Raw genomic sequence first — 16105 nt, 5'->3', positions numbered from 1 at the left:
CTCTCCCCACTCTCCCCACTCTCCCTTTTCATCCTCCGAGGACAAGCTCCATCCCACTGGTGGGGAAACACTACACCAACACTTCTGGACGTGGACAAGCCTTAGTGGTGAAAAACAGCAAGCATTGGGATTTGGGGAACTATACAAATCAGAAAATAGACCAACATCATGAAATGTCTGCCCTTTCCGAGTTGAAGTATAAACCGCAGAACATCTAAGCATTACTCCAGATGCCACCATTTTCAATTTACCACAAAAGATATTAGTGCTGCGGGTTACTAAGCATGCACATAATATGCAAACTGGAAATCTCCAAGCACCTAACATGAGTCACTTAGGCTAATATACAAATATAATGGTATAGTATGAATGATGTTTTATGCTTATTCATGATTCTGGCATGTATTGTCCATACTGTTTATGGCTACACATGTAGATGCCATAGAATACACAAACAGTACCCAACAGGAGTAAGGAATTTGCAAGTTGGCGGTATCCACTTTTGATGTTCATCGGCTTGTCTGTACAAACACATTATTTGGAGTGTAAACTGTCGCACATAATACATTCTATGCAAAGAAACTAAATAAGTATTGTGATCCAAATAACAAATTTGATCCTTTGGAGTCTGTTTATTAGCATAAATCTGTAAATATTGAAAAACAATCTAAAGTAAAAACTAAGATTTTCATGAAACGTATTACTTAGTTTAGGAAATGCTATTGTGGAGTATTTTTTAATGCGTCCACTCAATGGATCTCTAAATATGTTTTTGTTCAACTAGAAAATGGACTGAGGGCTCAAGCTCAAAGCCCAAAAATGCCGCTTTGTGGTTTGCACCAGGTAGACTATGATATTAGTAACTGGTACTGAGGGGGTGGATTTGCACCCAACCAAAGAGTTCAGGATACACACCCCTTGTAAAGGTTTCACACAAATCCAGTGGGTCAGGCGGTAGGGGAGAGCAATGAATGGGTCGATCTGTGTTTGAGACCCTCCTAGAGTCTGGGCTACATTGATGAGAGGGATTTCTGTGAAGATTTAATGAATGATGCTCCATGATGGAATTCCTACTCCTCACTGTGTGAAACCAGAAGGTGTCTCACCCGTTAGTCCCCAGGGATCTCTCATCCAGGTGGCCAGAACACAACCATAGCTTTTGGATCCAGTTCCTGGTGGTGGACCAGTGCAGGAGGAACACCTGGTTGAGGGGTCTTCGGGGAGTGGAAGTGGGACACTGAATGGCGAGGGGCGGTATCCCCTTCCCTGTAACACCGTAACCCCATCATACCAAGTACGTTACTCAGGAACTCAACCACCCCCACCTTTTCCAACACTAACACATTCTCACGAACAGCTCACTGTGAGGGAAAACAGACTAACACCCGAGCCGTATACCCGACATATCCCAATACAATAGTCAGACAGGGTCAGGCAATTACTGACCATCACACACACACCAGACTTCCATTAAACTTAGGCTCACGAATAAAAGCCGGTGCACGAGAGCACACTCTGTGCGCAGCAAGGCACACAAGGAAACCGCAGTTCCAAGATGGCAGTTTAACGAGAGAAGAAAGATGGCAAAAGAGAAGGGGATCGCACAGAGGGAATTTCCCTTGACCTTTCCGACAAGGAACCATTACTTTCATGAAACCTCGAGAATAGAAAGCGTAAGACCAGGAAACCAGGCTGAAGAATCCTGCATTATGTGTCAGCGGTACCCAGAGCCCTCCGCGTCCATAATCAAGGCGGAAAGAAGCACCAGCTGCTGTGGTACTGTCCTTGGCTCCGAAGACAAAGCAGCGTCAGTGAAATCAACACAGCCGGTGAGTTGGGAAGACAATACAAGCCCGGTCTGTGTTGAAGTCAAGGTTGCAAGCAGCAACAATGTATGGCGAGCGCTGGAATAAACATTGTTAAAACGCGAGTGATAAAGGACGCAAGTAAATTTGAACTGACGAAGATTGATTGAACTTTTAAAGCAAGATACACTACCCTTGACAGAGTGGTCTGGCGCTGCGTGGGTGCTCAGTCGAAAAGTATCCAGCTAAGAAATGGTAAAGTGAAAGTGAGAAAGAAAGTGAGAAAGAGAGCATATCAAGAAGAGAGCGAGTAATTGTGAATCGTAGTGGTAGTGGAGGACTCTTTTAGTTTATGGATAAATGTGTTTTATAATGCACATTTTTACCCGCATCCATACTCTGGGCCTCATTACGACCCTAGCGGAAGACCATGGTGCTATTACCACCATGGTCCATGCCGGTAGGTTACCGACTCCGCAATGGAGAAAGGGGGAATTACCACCCCATTACAAGGTTGGCGGGGCGGTAATTCCCCCTTCCTCCATGGCCCTTCCCCATTCCCATTTTTGCCCCATAGGGCTCAATGGGAATGGGGAAGGCACTAAGTACGGGGCCGCAATTTGCGGCGCCGTAATTAGCACCAAGGTCCCTTTGCGGGTCCCTACTTTAACGGCTGGTCTACACCCGCCGTTAAGGTCGGGTCCCGCAAAGGGACCTCGTAATTGGGCGCTAATAGGTTAACGGCGCCGTAGCCTTTTACGGCACCGTTAACCCATTAGCGCCTGGGTCGTAATGAGGCCCTCTCTGTTGAAGGGTTGGGATTGCTCGTTATGCTTCTGTTGAGGGGTTGGGATTGCTCGTTATGCTTCTGTTGAAGGGTTGGGATTGCTCGTTATGCACCCTTGAGGGGTTGGGATTGCTCATTATGCTCCCTTGAGGGGTTGGGATTATTAGTTATGCTCTTTGAGGGGTTGGGATTGTTCGTTATGCTTCTTTACTCTATGCAGCATGAGGCCACTTTGAAAACCATTTTCAGGGCCACTTTTTTATTTCCTAGTCCACACACAGGGCACAATGGGGGGTTGGTGGGAGTGGAAGTGTAACTGTATAGAAAGGAAGAGGAGACATGGAGGGCACGAGTATGCAGGCCAGGAGACAAGCCACCTCAAACACAAAGAACAATGTGTGCAGAAAGGCACACATATATTACAGCAGTTATTTACCTTTTGCAGTCTGTGATCCTTGCTTTTTGCTGAACACGAGGACACACCAATAAAGCAGTCAGGTCTGGGGAAAGCAAACATTATCACATGTTTAATTAATCTATAACAAGAATGATCTAAATTAAATACTCCAAGAATTTACATGACATCCAGTGTAAATATATTATCCACACATTCAGGCCTCGGGGGAACACCCCTCACCACACCATACCTCTTCCTCTGCCCCCCCTTCGACTTACCCACACAGCCCTCTTCCACCCTCACACCCACCAGATCCCCTCCCACATCAGCCTTTGCATCCGTAAGTACCAACCCGGATGTCCCTCGCCAACACACAGCACAGGCACCGAAGAATCCCCTCAAACACAGAGTCCACAATACCCGGACCATCTCATCTCTGCACCCCTCTCCCTATCCCCCCCTAAATCCATGCCTAGGTCATCCCCACATCTCTCCCGACCCAGTGAAATCTCTCTTCAACAAATCCTTCAACAACCCTGGCATTAACCCCGCTGAGCCCCCTCCACACTTCCCTGGAATTCAGCAACCTGGAGCCACACCTCACAAACTTCCACTTCCATTCACCAACACCCTCTCTCGGCTACCCCAGTCATCACATGTATACTCGCCAGCACCCCTACCCTCCTCTGACCCCTCACCTTAAGCTCCTTAAAGCACTCTCCCTCCTCTCCCTTCCACCACTCCAGACAGCCGCCCCAAGGACCCGCACATGACAAACACTCGTTCCACCGAACCACAGAATGATCAGAGACTCCCCCCTAACACAACAGCAGAGACAATCTGCCTCCCCAGAACAAATACTCCCCCTTCCCAGCCCCTATACATCATCCCCTTCCCATCCTCCTTACCTTCCCCCTCCTTAGCACCACATTCCCTACCCTCCTCACTATGCACACAACCCCCCCTGCGAGGCTTCCACTAGGGAAACCCCTCCCCTACCATCCCCAACCACCCTTACCAGCCCTCCGCCGATCACCAAAAACCGACACAACATATACAACCTCATCTCTTCAGACAGCCTGGACATACTTTTCATCAAAGAAACCTGGTTATCCGATGAATTGCGACCCATCGCGCATTCAAGCCCACGCACCAGAGACTACTGTGAGGCATATATATACATAAATATATATATCAGTGAAAAAAACTTTGTTAAAGGGTCGTTATGGTTAAGTTGCGCTACTAAAAACCTATGAAATTCAGTGAAAAAAACTTTGTTAAAGGGACGTTATGGTTAAGTTGTGCTACTAAAAACCTATGAAATTCAGTGAAAAAAACTTTGTTAAAGGGACGTTATGGTTCCAAGTAAAACCGAAAAACCCTTGAAATTCGCCAGTTATGGTAAGCTAAGCAACCATAACTCGCGCCACCACCGTGCTCTGCTAAGACTAACACCCAGGACATAAAAGATGACATCACAAATGTCATTGATGACATCACTGATGACATCACATGTCTGGTTCCGCCTTTTTTCCTTTACTGACATATCTAGGCCACATGGTTTTCTTCAGTAACAGTCAGGAATTAAAAGTGGAAATGGTAGTATATTTGTAGACTTATCCTTCAAGTATGTTCTTACAATAATTCCCTTAGGATCCAGTCATATCACATGAAACATATACATAGGGGAAGACACAAGCTGGAAAGACAGCAATCCTTTCTGTGCATTAACATAATCAGTAGAGTTGTCAGCACTTTCTGATAGTTCTGTTGTTTTTTTATTACTGTACTTTCCCTGTATATGCTCATATTTTTATATCTTGTATTCACACTACTTTCCTTAGAGACCAGGCACATCATGTGATATATGGGATACATTACTCACCGTAATCGTATTTCTGATGCTTGTATCTGCTTAGATTCACATGCTGTGCATAGGCCGACATCTAGTGGAAGCTGCGGAGTATTACAGTTTGTTTTTCGAAACTCGAAAATGGGCGTCGACACAGGCGTGCCAGTAATACTATCCCTAGTGTGACGTCCACTGTACCCAAGATCCCTCACGCGTGTAGGATCCTCAGATTGTATTTTTTCTGACATGAGGAAGCATGAGGAGTAGCGTGAGTACAGGTAATCCAAGCAGATAGACAGAAAGGTAAGACTACAAGCAATCATGCGCCTTCTCTCGGAGGGGAGGAAGGGTGGGTCGCATGTGAATCTAAGCAGATACAAGCATCAGAAATACGATTACGGTGAGTAATGTATCCCTTCTGAGGCTTGTGGAATCTGCTTAGATCACATGCTGTGCATAGATTAGCGAGCAGTACCCGAAGAAGGAGGTGGGAAGTGAGAAGGGTCATGAGCAAACAGGTGTCTTAGAACCGCTTGTCCCACTTGTGTATCTGTCTTGGAATGAGTGTCAATGCAGTAATGCTGAGTAAAAGTGTGAATAGAGCTCCAAGTAGCCGCTTTGCAAATGGTGTCGAGGGGAACATTTGCAATGAAAGCCAGAGTGGCACCAATGCCTCTAGTAGAGTGGGCCCTTGGCGTAAAAGGCAGAGTTTTCTCAGAAAGAGAGTAACACAGCTGTATACAGTTGATAATCCACTTCGAGATAGCGCCCTTAGAGACGCGATCTCCCTCTCTGCCTGTAGCTACGGAGACAAACAGTTGATCTGTTTTCCTTAGCGGTCTGGTTTTATTTACATAGTATAGGACCGCCCTACGCACATCTAGGGTGTGTAGTTTCACCTCAGCCGAGCTTTGCGGGTTTTGGAAGAAAGCCGGCAGCTCGATGGACTGGTTTACATGGAACTTGGATATGAATTTAGGTGAGAACCTAGGGTGTGTGCGTAAAACCAGTTTGTCCTTGTGGATAGTAAAGAAAGGATCTTGCACTGACAGAGCCTGAATTTCACTGACCCTTCTTATGGAGGTAATGGCTACTAAGAAGGCCGTTTTATAAGTCAGGTGTTTGAGACTACTTTTATGCATGGGTTCGAATGGGGGTCCCATGAGCTTAGCTAGCACCACGTTGAGATCCCATCCTGGCGGTGGGTTCGAAATAGGAGGGTGAAGTCTCTTTACTCCTTCCATGAAGGCTTTAACTACTGGTACTTTCCACCACGAGACCTTGTTATGGGATGTGGTGTAAGCCGAGAGGGCTGCCAGGTGTACTTTCAGCGAGTTAAAAACCAACCCTGCATCCAGCAGGTGGAGCATGTAAGTTACAACGTTGGAAGGAGTGCAATCAACCGGGTTGATTTGTTTATTCTGGCACCAGATAACGAATCTTTTCCACTTATCGAAGTAACAGTGCCTTGTATTTGGTTTCCTGGACTCCTTTAGAATGTCCATACACCTCTGTGGTAATTTGAGATGTCCAAACTCTATGACTTCAGGAGCCATGCTGCTAGGTTCATAGAGTTGGGTTCCTGATGCACTGTTTGACCCTGTTGCTGGGACAGTAGGTTGTACCAGGCTGGGAGTCTGATGGGCTCGCACACCGCCATCCTGCGTAGGTGTGGAAACCATGGTTGTCTCGCCCACATGGGAGCGACTAGAATGAGCGTCATTGATTCCTTGTTCATCTTGTACACCACCTTCCTGATGAGAGGAGTTGGTGGAAAAGCGTACGCAAACATCCCTGACCAGTTCATCCACAGGGCATTCCCCTGGGAGTCCGGTTGGGGAAACCTGGATGCAAATCCTGGGCATTGTTTGTTTTCGCTTGTGGCGAATAGGTCTATAGTGGGGAAACCCCACTGAGAGAAGAGATCTTCTACCACGTCTCTGTGAAGGACCCATTCGTGTTCTCCTGGGAGGGAGTCTCTGCTTAGCGCATCCGCTAGGAAGTTGAGCTCCCCTGGAACATGTTGCGATGACAGGAAGATGTTCCGTCTGAGTGCCCATATCCAGATTTTCTGGGCAAGCTTGGACAGATTTGGCGAACGAGTCCCCCCTTGTTTGTTCAGGTAGAACATGGCTGTCGTGCTGTCCGTCCTGATCTGCACCGACAAGTTCCGTAGGTGAGGCTCGAACGCCTTTAGCGCTCGGAATACTGCCAGAAGCTCTAGCAGATTGATGTGGTTTTTGGCTACTGAGTGGGACCAGAGTCCCTGAGCTGTGTGGTGGAGAAGGTGCGCTCCCCACCCAGTCAGGCATGCATCCGTAGTAACCACGGCTTGTACCTCGGGATCGTAAAAGGGTTTCCCCTTTGCGAGGTTGTCTCTTGTCCACCAGTGTAGGTTCTGTACGAGTGTTGGCGAAACGACCACTAGATCGTCCCAATGACCATTTGCCTGAGACCACTGTTTCGCCAACCATTCCTGCATGGGACGCATGCGCAGACGCGCGTGGGGAACCAGGTAAATGCATGACGCCATCATGCCCAGTAACCGCATAGCTTTGCGTACTGTTATCCGTTGACCTGACTGATAATGCGGAATTTGCTGGAGTATATTCCGAATTCTGTCTTCTGAAGGGAAGGTCAGTCCTTCCTGAGTATCTAGGATAGCTCCTAGAAACTGTTTTGAGGTGCTTGGCACTAGACTTGACTTCTTCTCGTTGATCGAGAAGCCTAATTCGTGGAGGAGGTCGATAGTCCTCTGAATGTTTGACCTGCAAATTCCTGGGGTTTCCCCCGTTATGAGCCAGTCGTCTAGATAAGGGTATACCGGGATTGCCTCCCTGCGTAGGTGTGCAGCCGCCACCGCCAGTACCTTGGTGAATACCCTTGGTGCTGAAGCTATCCCGAAGGGCAGTACCTTGAATTGGTAGTGGCGACTGTCGACCTTGAAGCGCAAGTACTTTCTGTGCGCTGGGAGCATGGAAATATGAAAATAAGCATCTTTCATATCCAAGGTTGCCATGTAATCCCCCTTTTTTAGGAGGGGGATTACCTCCTGTAGCGTGGTCATACGGAACTTTTGGGGCTTGACATACTTGTTGGCAGGCCGTAAGTCCAATACTGGACGCATTGTTAAATCTTTCTTTGGCACAAGGAAGTAGGTTGAATAGATACCCTTGTTTACCTGGAGTCCTGGGACGAGTTCTATCGCGTCCTTTTGTAGCAGAATGGCAATCTCCTCTAGGAGGATCCTTTGATGCTCTAGGGAGTGCACTCTTTGTCTTGGAGGATGGTTCCGGGGACGCTGAAGTAGTTCTATACAATATCCTGCGGATACTGTTGACAGCACCCATCTGTCTGAGGTGATCCCTTCCCAGGCCTGGGTGAAGGTGGAAATGCGTCCCCCTACTGGGGTTGCGTGAGAAGGGACCCTGAACTGAGCGTCACTGTTTTGGTGGAGGAGTGGCACTTCCCTTGTTGGGGCTGCCTCTGCCTTTTCCACGACCTCTCTTGTTACCCCTGCCATAACTTTGGGTAGACTGCTGGTTGTTATTCCATTGTGTACCCTGTCCCTGGGCATAGTTGCCTCTTTGTGAATTTTGGCCGCGTGGGCGACGAAAATTACTGTTCCCCCTCTGATTAGGGGGTTTGTTGGTAAGTTGGCCAAGGGATTTGAGAGTCTCATATTCCTCCTTGGCATTTTTAAGTGCGTCTTCGACCGCTTTCCCAAACAATAGGTCGGGTTCCACTGGCTTGTCTATTAAAGAAGCCTGGGTTTCTGACTTGAATCCCGACTGCCGTAACCACGCATGTCTTTTGATAACCGTACCTTCTGCTATCAATCTCCCTGCGTTGTCAGCGGCGTCGAAGGTTGCTTTTAAAATGCAACCCGACACGGTTCTCCCCTCTGCCGAGATCCGAGCCAGCTGGCCTTTTAACGGTTCTGGAGCAGAGGCAATGAGCGCCGCGACTTCTTCCCATTGATGGCAATTGTAACTAGCCAACAGGGTGGTGGAATTCGCAATCCTTGTTTGGTAGGCGGACGTTGAGGCTACCTTCCTGCCAAACCCGTAAAGTTTTTTGCTCTCCTTGTCGGGAGGAGCTTCTGATGAAGATAAAGGCGTGCCAGCCCTTTTTCTAGTATTGGTAACCACTAGGGAATCTGGTTTAAGATGTCCCCTTATATATAGAGGGTCAGACTGGGCTGCCCGGAAAATCTTCTCAATTCTGGGGTTGACAGCTCTGGTGAGGTTAGGATTCACCAGGGAAGGATCTATTCTTCGTTGGATGGATTTGAGGATAGGGATGGTCTGAGCGACCGGTCTTTTCTCTCCTACAAATTCTTCCGCGAAGTCCCTCTCCTCCTGTACACCGTGGGTGTCGATGTGGAAGTGTTCCGCTGCTCGCGCGAGAACCTCGTTAAGGAGGGGCTGGTTATCTACTGGAGAGTCAGTAACTGGGCTTTCGCTTTGTACTGGGGAATCTACTCTGTAGATTTCCTCATCTTCTCCCCCCTCCAAGTCCTCATCCTCTGCATAGTAATCTGTCCTGGTCTGTTCTTCCATAATGTCAAACTCCTGGTCTTGTTCAGGGAAAACTTGTCCCTGGTAACTGGGGAGTGGAGTAGAATATGGAGTGGAGTAAGGTTGAACCTCGAAGGGTTCAGGTCTTTCGAACCGGGGCTTTTTACTTAGCGGGATGGGATCGGAGGAGCCTGAGGGTGTGGCCCCTTGAGGGTTATATGAAAGAAAGTGTTCTGGGTTCTTATCATAAAAATCAGCTAAGGAAGACATCCTAGACATAACCCTGTCTATGTCCTCACTGGACCATTCCCTGGAACAGGGTATTATTTTAGCAGGTGATTTCTGGGACTTTTTAGGGGTAGACTTGTGCTTGATTGTCTGCCCAGGGTGAGAGGATGGCTTTACAGGGGTGGAAGGCTGTGCTTTCCGCTGTTTCCCCCCCTCCCCGTGTGTGGAAAAGTGTTTTCCTTGTCCCTTGGGGGCCTCCGAGACTTTCGGCGCCTGGCGTCGAGGGTCTAGGGAGCGTGGGGCCTCACTGGTGTTAACCGCGGTCTCGGTAACTAGTAGCGCGGCCTGGGGGTGGAAGTCGTCTTCGTCTCCCGACGATCGAACTTCCGTTAATGTGTGTAGCGAGGCACTCTTGGCAAGAGTGGATGATTGCCTTGCGTCGTGAGGTGATCTCGATCGAGAGCGCCCAGAGGACGCCGAGTCGGACCGTTCTTTTTGTGCCTCTTTCCGGGAAGTCGACGTCGTCGAGGTCCGGTTGGTCTTAGTGTGTTTAGTGTGTGTTGAGTGTGTAGCGCTTGCGTCGCCGGGGGTCTTCCCCATAGCCGCCCTGCCGGACAACCTTCCGAGGTCGGGGACCTGCGCTCGTCGGCTGTCTTTAGACGCCGTGATGCCCTCGCCGTCCGAAAGTACGGCGTCGCTGCCATCGCTGAAGGCGCCCTCCGCTGCCATGGCCTCCTGCCTGGCGTGGTGGGCCCAACGCTTTGTCGAACGGTCCTTAAGTGTCTTAGGTTTAAACCTACTACACGCTCTGCAGTACGCCTCGAGGTGATCTCTCGGCAAGCAGAGATTGCACGTGGCGTGCCTGTCGACCCAAGGGTATTTGCGATTGCACTTGGGGCAGAATTGAAAAGGGGTACCCTCCATACGCACCTTAAGGCAGCGGGCTGCTAAGTGTAGGAATATATAAATGTAACTTTATATCAAGAGTGAAGAGTATGTACCACCCCCCACTCTCCCTACTTGTGAGGGCCGAGGCCAGCGGCCTACTAGGCCCGGGCCGAGGCCAGCGGCCTTCCAAGGCCCAGATCCGTCGTGCAGCAGTCGACGGTCGATGACTTCTCCAGCCGTCGTCGAGGTTGAGGGTCGACGTAGGGGTGGGGAAGGGAAAGAATAAGAATTATAATTATAATAACAGCAAAAGTATGGCTAAGGCCAGGGAACTCCGCAAGATGCTTCCGACCAGTATGGCGGAAAAAAACAATCTGAGGATCCTACACGCGTGAGGGATCTTGGGTACAGTGGACGTCACACTAGGGATAGTATTACTGGCACGCCTGTGTCGACGCCCATTTTCGAGTTTCGAAAAACAAACTGTAATACTCCGCAGCTTCCACTAGATGTCGGCCTATGCACAGCATGTGATCTAAGCAGATTCCACAAGCCTCAGAAATATATATATATATATATATATATATAGGGTAAGTAGCAGCTTTGAAACAGAGCAATCATTTCTCTGCATAAAGGTACTCAGTTAGGTTATGAACACTTTTTGCTACTACTTCAATTTCCTTGTATATACTCATATTTGTATGTGGTGTTGTCTCTTTGTGTTTTATTATCTACTTATCACATGTTTCACAGTATGCAAAAGTCTAATAAGAAAACAGTTATCATTTCTCTATTCAACATGGCAAGCTTTTGAATATTGCACCTCCATCATGTATGCTGCACACAATGCCTATGTTTCTACATGAGCACCTTAGTATACTGATGGACTAAATAGCCCTTGATATTTATTCCAATGATCATTGACACTTTTTTTAAAATTAACATTACAATAAGAAACCCTTGTACAGACTTTTCATGAAAGGTAAATGCACATGTGATGTCATCAGTGATGTCATCAATGACATTTGTGATGTCATCTTTGATGTCCTGGGTGTTAGTCTTAGCAGAGCACGGTGGTGGCGCGAGTTATGGTTGCTTAGCTTACCAGAACTGGCGAATTTCAAGGGTTTTTCGGTTTTACTTGGAACCATAACGTCCCTTTAACAAAGTTTTTTTCGCTGAATTTCATAGGTTTTTAGTAGCACAACTTAACCATAACGTCCCTTTAACAAAGTTTTTTTCACTGAAGTTCATAGGTTTTTAATAGCGCAACTTAAACATAACGTCCCTTTAACAAAGTTTTTTTCACTGAATTTGATAGGTTTTTAGTAGCGCAACTTAACCATAACGTCCCTTTAACAAAGTTTTTTCACGGAATTTCATAGGTTTTTAGTAGCAAAACTTAACAATAATGACTTTCACTTTATATACATGTCATATGGAACTGACTAGATCTCTTCTTATGAACTTGATGTCCGCGAAATTATTTAATGTTCGCGGACATGTTCGGAGAACAGTACCACTACCTAAAAACTTTGGGGGGAGGGGGTATGTTTGATTGTTATATCATAATATAAGAACATTTAACAAATTCAAAAAGCAGCACACAAACACATTATATATAGTAATACATAAGAAATGTAACCCATATATGTAACACACTAACCATTCATTTAAATACAATATGTTCTGAAATGGAATATACCACAAGAACATAAATTGGCTTCCAACATAATTACCTCACAGACACAACAGAACTGAGAACAAGACCAGACCCACTGAATACATAGGACTTATCTTACCAGAAATAGTAAGTGTACTTCATTGTACTCATATATTTATAAACTTTCTGTATTAGATTAAAAAATATATTATCTTTTCTTTTTTTTTCTCACAGAAATGTCTAGTACTCTGGAATGGCTAGAGGACAATTTCCCACATGAAGAAATGTCACACGATAGTGAAACTAATGGTAAACACTTTATAATATAAACCATTTAAATATTATTATTTTGTATACATTTAACATGTATATATTTTTTTTATTCAGAGCATAACAAAATAGAAACTACCTCTGAAGAAGCTGTTATGGAAAACACGCTTGACAACATAAAAGAAAAAAATGATTTACTGTTGACCAATTTTAATAATTTAAAAACTTTTGTTGAAGATCATTTTAAAACAAAAACGTCATACCATTGCCCCACATGTACTTGTCCCTCGTCACCATATCCCAGTCAATTATCCCCAAACCCTCTCCATAATCCAAAACGTTTTGATGAGATTTCCATCCCTTCCTCACCTAATACCAATCATGTTAAAACCCCAAATTCTCCTGTTTTTGTTTCTGTTTCTGCCTCACCTTCTCTGTCATAAATTATTAATATATGTTAAATAAAGTTTAATTTTTATATTGTATTGTGAACAGTTTCCGTTTTTTTTTTAAAAACAATAAAAGTGTTCGCGGACAGTGCGAGTGTTCTGAAATGTTTGTACATAAACGAAAATGGAGGTGTCCTAAAGAACACCACACCTGTTCGTACTGTTCGCTAGCAAGTTGAAACTGTCCTAAGAACACACGTGGTGTCCTGAAATGTTCGTAAAGAAACAAAAATTAAAGTGTTCTAAAGAACACTATATCTGTCCTTAATGTTCGCTATCAACTTAAAACTGTCCTAAGAACACAATTGCAGTCCTGAAATGTTCCTAAATACACGAAAATGATGTGTCATGAACAACAGTACAACTGTTCGTAGTGTTCGCTACCCAATTGAAAGTGTTCTAAGAACACAATTGGTGTCATGAAATGTTCCTACATAAACTAAATTACACGTGTCCTGAAGAACACTATATCTGTCCTTACTGTTCGCTACCAAGTTTAAACTGTTCTAAGAACACACGTGGTGTCCTGAAATATTCGTTTCACGTGTGACGCACTTTTAATTACTTCACAACCCGAACAGTGTCCGTAGGACATCAATGCGCATGCGCTAACCAATCTCCGTGCACTTGGTGTCCTGCGGACAGGTGCTTCCTTCGCAGACTAGTTCGCAAACAGATCATATGACCGCGCCCACGCTCATCGTGTGTCCTGAAATTGCGGACACTGTTCGTGTCCCCGAACAATTTAAAAGTACATTTTCAGTTAATCCATAATATTTTTCAATAAAATCTCACCATGCCACAAGTCCCACATAGCAATCTTGACTTTCTATATACGTTTTGAAACTTTCCGATCCTTTTTTTGTGTTCGATCTGTCCGCGCAAAGTGCGCATGTCCGCGGACCGCGCACAAGCACCCCTATAAAAGACCACGCCCAAGAGCTTATTCCCATTGTGTTTCTGGCTATTCTTCAGAACACAGTGATTTTTGCTGCCACCTGCAGACTACACCATCATCGACATGGCATCCTTGGCTGCTGAACTGCCACTTGGTGCTGCACCTGCTTCAGCACCACCACCACCCCCTCCACCACCACCACCTCCCCAAGGGCCTGAAGATGGGAACAGGACTGAGGATGCGGAGGAGGAAGAAGAGGATGATGATGAGAATGAGGTAGAGGAAATCCCTACTACCCGCACTAGACGTGAGTCTTGGGTGTGGCGGTTATTTACCATTCATGGGAATGGTCCTAAGGCTCGTGCGAACCATGTTACCTGCAATGAGTGCAAAATGATACTCAGTCTCGGGAAGCACAGTAACTACAGCTTTGGGACCACTACTATGAAGCGACACCTGAGGTCATTTCACTCTGGGGCTATTCGCAGGGTTGTACCTTGCGAAGAACGTAGCAGGTTGATTTCCTCTACTTCATCCTCTGTTTCTGATCCTGTCACCACAAGGACCACCTCTGTGGGACAGCGTCTTTCTGAAGCTGCCTCACAGGCCATACAGAATGCTGATGACCCTTACCTTTCGAGGGTCACAGTTGTATGTATGTACTGTGACACAGTACTCTGCAGGGGGGAGCGACTTCGGAGTGCTTTTGAGACTATCGTCTCAGAGCACGAGAAGATCTGCTCACTACCCAAATAAAACCCACTCTACATCTTCCTCTCTCAGCTCGCCCTTTCTTATCTCTGTGGTTGGTGTCCCCCCCTTTACCCTCCTTTACCCTCCTCTCCTACTGTGTCGTGTCTGAAAAACCAAAAAAAATACAAAATTACAAAAATCAAAAAAAATAAGGCTCTTTTCAGAGCCGCCTTTCCCAGTTAAAAAATAGAAGTGAAAATAAATGAAGCAGGGCTCTTTGTATTTTTTAGAAGTCCGCGAACAGTTCGCGAACATTAAAAAAATTGGGTTACTACTCCATCACAAACATTGTAATTTTCTCTGGAAAGAAGTGGTGGCTCTGAAAAGAGCCTTTGGATGGTGTTTGTAAGTCAAAAATTGTAAATGCTTAACATCTACTTCAAAATCGTTGTTGTAATTCCAAAAAAGGTCGCAATGCATTTTGTACATTTCTCAGAAAAATCTGATTGCCAGCATAAGTAAGATGGACTCCATCTCTGCGAAAAATGTATGTACTACAAAACATAATATTTTCATTGTGAGAAGAAGACATGCCAAAATCTCTTTTTTGACAAGCCACAAACAGCGTTATTAACATTGCGCCTTGCTTTTTCCATTTGTGGACCAAATGAAGAAGAACAAAGCCACATTTGTCTCTGCGCAATCCGTGAAAATATCACTTGCGAACTAGGAAACATGTCCATAACCTTCCTCAGTCCTTCTTTCATAGCAAATTGCAAAAAAATTCCAGTCACATGCCCTAAACTGTTCCCTCCACAATGAATTACAATTATGTCTGGATGTTGCTCTGTCTCCAAAGAAGCACAGAGAGGTAGCAAATCCAACCACTTCATTCCACGTACTCCATGCCAGTGTACTTCCACATGTGGGAATCCAAGATCTACAGCTACTCCACAGCTTTCTGCATGCACCTTCAACCAATGTATCCACGAATCTCCTAAAATCCAAACAATCTGTTTTCTGAAACACACAGCCATAGCTATCTTTTGTTCTCTCAGCAAAAAGAGTATCTCAAAAAATCTCTCCTGGCACAACACACCCACCAATCTTTCCTGACCAATCCCTTTCAGTGCTTATTCTCATTTGCATGACTTCTGAACCCAAAAATCCCCGGATGTAACTCCCGATGTCCTGGAACTAGCGCCATGTCCGCTGACATATCGTAACATGAACAGCCCTTCTACCATTTCCACTACACTCTCACTGCCATTCCCTCATTGGATGTACCTCAAAAATCACATGACCATGCACCAATCACATTCAAGACCTCTACATCTAACTGCATCATCATAGATCAGCACTGCAAATGTACTCTGAATCTCTCTGAGTACAAGTGCCATATCATTGGCAAGCAGCATCTACCACAAATACTGTACAAGTCTTCAAGATTTCTACTTGCAGCTCCACGCATATCCATATGCATGAACACAAACTTCAGGTATGCATATTTTCTGTATAGTACATGACATAGCTCTCAACCATTTTTGTTTTACAGGCGGGTGAAATCACCCGATTTTGTTTTTAGCGGTTGAGACGCCCATTGGAATGAATGGGCGTGCAGGAGGCGTGGAGGGTGAGTCTGCCCTTTACAAGGC

General features: G+C 45.8%; 1 pseudogene; it reads right to left on the bottom strand.

Moving 5' to 3' along the window:
• Positions 1–16105, bottom strand: part of LOC138511116 (zinc finger protein 585A-like) — a 501977-nt pseudogene that overhangs the window by 399919 nt on the left and 85953 nt on the right.

Source organism: Ambystoma mexicanum, chromosome 6p (assembly GCF_040938575.1).
Source record: "Ambystoma mexicanum isolate Mex_15411 chromosome 6p, UKY_AmexF1_1, whole genome shotgun sequence".
Taxonomy (NCBI): domain Eukaryota; kingdom Metazoa; phylum Chordata; class Amphibia; order Caudata; family Ambystomatidae; genus Ambystoma; species Ambystoma mexicanum.
The sequence above is the reverse complement of the archived record's forward strand: the minus strand, read 5'-3'. Positions and strand labels throughout refer to the sequence as shown.